The following is a 5,482-nucleotide window of genomic DNA, read 5'->3' as shown; positions in this document are numbered from 1 at the left end:
AACAGTTACACTTCACTGCAACAAAACCCAATATGATGATGATTTCACATGGAAAATGAACAGCTTTGTTATTTTTAGGCAGGACTCTGAAAGTAACAGAACAATGAGAAACTTCAGCTCAAACAGGATTCACATCGACCCAGCAGCTCCAAGAGAATTAACAATACATCAAATACAAGCATCTGATGCAGGAAACTACAGCTGTTACCCAGCAGCAATAAGATGGACATTAACAATAACAGGTTATAATGTGATTTTACCTATGGATTCTTTAATATAAAACTACTTCAGTGAAGCAACTGTAAGTGTGGTTTTAACTAGTGACTAGTAACCATTAGAGTCTTGGTTGGCATCATGAATATTTGACTCTTTTGTATCTGTCAGAAATCCAGATCAGATCAGAATCACTCAAACAAATGCCATTGTACATCATCATTTCGTGTTCTGGAGTCATTATGATCTGTCTAATTATCACAATCAGCATCTGCATTCACAGGTGAGAGACTTAAACCATGATGAAGTAATGAGATTGTTTATTTATTGCAGGTTTCATTAACTATTCATATGTGCTATTAAACACTTATCATATTTTCATGAGTATGGATATATTTCATTCTCCAGCTTTATTGCGTTATCTCTGCTAATTTAAAACACATCAAATGAAAGTGATGAGTAGAGAGATGGAAAGCTGAGAACATCTAATTAATATTTGTTTAATTTAAATTTGTGAAATTATATTTATATTTGTTTTATTAATATTTGTGTAACTAAACATGAAAATGTAAGAACAACAAGCTATTTTCAAATACAGTAAAAAAAAAAATTATAACATGTGATATGTTATATTTAAAGGAGATGTAAAAACAGCATACAGAGTCACAGAGAAATGGGACAGGACTTTGTAAGTTTTTCCCTTTGCGTGAATAGTTATAAATTATTTTCATTCAAACAATATTTCCTTAGATCAATAAGTAATTGAGTTTAATTTCTCTTTTCCACTTTAGTCACAGGCACCGGTGAGAGGAAGGATACAGACTCAAAACAGTCAGTACTTGGAAAGATATAACTCGGTGTATGGACAAGTATGAAATTATTCTTTTTGTTCATTTTTTCCCCCCAGAAAATGTTTAGTAACAGTTGTATGCGATTAATATAAAAAAGTGAATGAAAAAGCTCTATAATGTACTTATTTGTATTTTATGTTTGCTTATTTATGTGTACATTCTAAAGGCATAGTTCATGCAAAAATGAAAATACTGTCATCATTTATTCACCCTCGTGTTTGAAACCCTCGTTTGAAACCTGTAATGACTTTCTTTCCTCTGCAGAACATAAAAGAGAAACATCAGAGTGTTTTTTTATTTTTGTCCAGTCAGTGGTCACCGATACTTTCTGGTTACCAACATTTAGCACCATATCGGTAGCACTTTAGTATAGGGACCAATTCTTACTATTGACTAGTTGCTTATTAGCATGTGTATTACTACACTGTAAAAAAAAATCTGTTAAATTTACGGTAAAATACCGGCAGCTATGGTTGCCAGAACTTTACCATGAAAAATACAGTAGCAACATTTTAGGTTTTACAGAACTGTTTAAATTTAGTGAAAAACTGTATTTCATTAACTGATACAATGTTAATATGCAAACCTTCGAGTTATCTGATTTTATTTGCAGAAACCGACTACACTTAAAGTTAATATGCAAACCTTCGAGTTATCTGATTTTATTTGCGGAAACCGACTGCACTTAATTTGGCCAATTGCCATTTGTTTATAAACTAATATTTATAATGTTTAAGAAGCACAAGCATATTGGTCTTAAAAACTATTTTGCTTAAGTCCATGAAGAAAAACCTACTGATTTATGCAAAGTCATTAAAAGCATCAATTCAACTCAAATCTCTTGTAGATAACAGCAGCACACATTCATGTGTGATTGAAATTATTGAAGAGATTCACACTGCATCAGTAACTATTGAAGTGACACTGAAGCGGTGATGAAGTTAATGAGATAATTAAATGAGGATTGAGCATTAGTGATGAACACCTGTTAACAAGCAGAATCACTGAAGGAAAGAGAAACAAGAGCAGAGAAACACAACTTACAGCCAAAGCCAAAGATGAAATCAACTGAAAATAAAACACATTAAATTTATCAAGATCTCAGCAGAGGAGTATTAAACAGCTCCACAAAGAACATCACCAGCTTCTTATTACTAACCATTGTGACTTTATTTCTGTCATAGGTGTACAAAAGCTCTTATTGAGATTTTAGGTGTTGCCCTAATGTTTAATCTCTTATTAAGTGTGTAACATATAACTAATACTTTTGAATTGCACCACTGATACTACCGCAATCATTGTGAAATATTCCTAAGCACAAAATGCACAAATAAAAGCTTTGAGCTATGGCAGAACTTAAACACACTCCTAAGCACAATATGCACAAATAAAAGCTTTGAACTATGGCAGAACTTAAACACACACAGACGTCAACAGTCAGCCTATGAATCTCAACATTGGTGACAATCAAAAAAAAAGTTCATGCTGCAATGCATGCTGGGAGTTTTGTACTGGCACCCAGCATGCATTGCGGCATGATTTTTTAAATTAATAATAGTCACCATTGTTGATATTAATGTGCTGATTCTTGATGTCTGTGTGTCTAAATGGTGCTGTAGCTCTAAAGGTTTTGTGCATAAAATGTTTTTAAATTTCTTCACAATAGTTTGTCAACATATCTTTTAGAGTCATAGTAGTACCATAAACAAACAAAAAAATTAATCGACCCATATATGGCTACTTTCTCTAAAACAAAGGTTAGATCTATTACAGTTATTCACCGTATATTGTAAGGAAACTTACTGTAAATCATTTAACAGGTTTTTACTGTGGCATTTCTACAGTCTTTTACCGTTAAAATCACGATCATTTTTTACAGTGTAGCATATTGGCTGTTTATTAGTACTTATATATTAATGCCTTAGGCCCCGATCAGACAGAATTTGTTTTTTGCAGTGAGAGGTGCATTTTTTTTTTTATTGGCAGTGAGCTTTTTGCATGCTGTTTATGCTCCCCGGGCGCCTCGTGTTTTAGCCGCCTGCTGTGCCTCGCGTATTTGTAGAAGCGCTCTGAGCGCCTGAAGTTGAAAAAAAAAATCAACTCTGAGTGGAAAAGCGTACAATGTCATTTGCATTTTTTTCCATTGTCCAATCGAATGAATGGAGAGGCTGCCTTCCGTTGTGGTGACGGAAGTCCATTGTTGCTTGGAACGTCTGGAGGCTGCAGTGATGGAGGAGAAACTTGTGCTGGCTGTTGCGAGTTACCCGGAGCTTTTCTGCTAATATGACAGTTTACTTAACAGTAAACCAAAGATTTTAGAGCGCTCACGCTATAATCCTTGATTAGACTGACAGGACAGCCGATTCGGTTGTTGCCTAACAACATAAAAAAAAAATGTAAAAGAAAAAAAAAAAAATGCAGCGCACTGCTCTTTTCTAAAAATCTAAAAATCTAACAAAAAAAGTCATTGCTGTGTTTTTCGTGTTTTCAAACCTGAAAAACGTGTTCTGTCCTTATTCTGCATGACAATATTTTCAATCCCTTAACCCTATCCCATACCTAAACTTAACAACTACCTTACTACCTAAGCAAATTAGGAGTTTATTGAGTTAATAGTTAATAGTAAGAATTGATCACCAAACTAAAGTGTGACCACAATATCTTTTTTGTATTCTGAAGAAGAAATAAAGTCATGTACATGATGGCAGAATTTTCATTTTTGGATGACCTATCCCTTTTATGCCAATATTCAACATGTCCTCAAACACTAGATATAAAACTATAATGTATGTAGGAATGTAGGGGGTTTGTGAACTGATAAAATAGTTCTGCCGTATAAGATAACTGTCAACTGTGTTGTTAATGAAGGTGCTACTGAAATGGATTTTAAAAATAATGGGATCAGGAGTGGCCGTTTTGGTCACACTTTAGTTTGGGGACGAATTCTCACTATTAACTATTAACTACAATCTAAAATATGGTCATGCAGAATAAGGCATTAATATGTGCCGTATAATTACTAATAAACAGCTGATATGCTAGTAATATGCATGATCCCTGAACTGTGAATACACAGGCAGTGGTCTGAGTCAGGGATGGGCAGTATTTCAGATACATGTATTTAAAATGCAAAATACTATTTTGTATTTTAAAGCCTTTTACAAAAATCAAATGTAATTTGTATTTAAATACATTTAAGATTAGTATTTTTGTATTTTCAAAATACATAAAATACTTTGTGCCAGTCAACCTCTTTATCAGGGTGCTGATTTAGTTCAGACACACCCCCTCCCCCCAACCCCAACATTCATCACGTGAGCTGCAGCTGTACAGCTCCATTCAGCATTGGGTGAGGGACTTTTCTAGAATAAGATAAAGTGAGAATGTCATGGTCAGTTGTACATGTTGATTAAAGTTAAAATAGTGCATCATTCAGATTTACCTTAATTGGTTGTTGGTTTTTATCAACTAGCTTGTAAAAATGTGTTTAAAGTATTACTGCATGTTAGGGCTGGGTAATATGGCAATACATATCATGGTGATAATATAAAGTGTGAATCGGCGGAGATTTTTCTAAATCATTTACATAGACAGGCCTGTAGGGGTAAGCAAATATATCCGTGCAGCTTTTAGTGGGCAGGAATTATTGGAACGTTGGAGTGGAAAAGGAATGATGGATGAATGAGTAATAGAATGGGATGTGCTTAGTGCAGTTGCACTTATTATAAGTGTATATGTGTATGTGTCCTCTATACTTCTATGGCTCTCAATAGATTCAGTGGTTGGAGTTGGGTTAATACTCCTAGACAAGTTCTGTTGCTACTTTCTGATTACGTTTCTGGCTACATTTTAAAATCAAAACATACTGATGATTTAATAGTTGTAATGCTAAAATGCTTGTTTTCTACTTCCAAATAGCTGTCCAGTGATTGATAAATAAACATTTGATTGCTGAATAGTGTACCCTAATTTTAGTAGCTGTTTAGTAGGATCATGGTTTTGCATACCATTGCATGAATGACTGCCTGACACATAATATATTATTATATTTATGATTAACAATCAAATGATTAAGTTAGAAACTACTTGCTATGAATACAGGTGCCATCAGTTGTCTTCTTATGAATGATTTGTTTGTCAATGAGTCAGTGTTGCTGATGCAAAGTAGGCCCTTCATTACCAAACACCAAGTAACTAAATTAGGTTACAATAATGAGTCATTCGCAAACTGTTAAACATTAAACTGTTTGGTTACTTTAAAACTAACCTTCATCTGGGGATCACAGGGATATGTGAATATTTGATCTGTTAACTGGTTGCATATGTCAGATTTATTGCATGACTCGGGCAGAGAAAAGCTGTTGCTATCAAACATTGTTTACTTAATCAACTGAGTCAGTGCAATGGTGAAGGGATAG

This window comes from Sinocyclocheilus rhinocerous, unplaced genomic scaffold (genome assembly GCF_001515625.1).
Source record: "Sinocyclocheilus rhinocerous isolate Xijiao unplaced genomic scaffold, SAMN03320098_v1.1 scaffold1415, whole genome shotgun sequence".
In the NCBI taxonomy this organism is placed as follows: Eukaryota; Metazoa; Chordata; class Actinopteri; order Cypriniformes; family Cyprinidae; genus Sinocyclocheilus; species Sinocyclocheilus rhinocerous.
The sequence above is the reverse complement of the archived record's forward strand: the minus strand, read 5'-3'. Positions refer to the sequence as shown.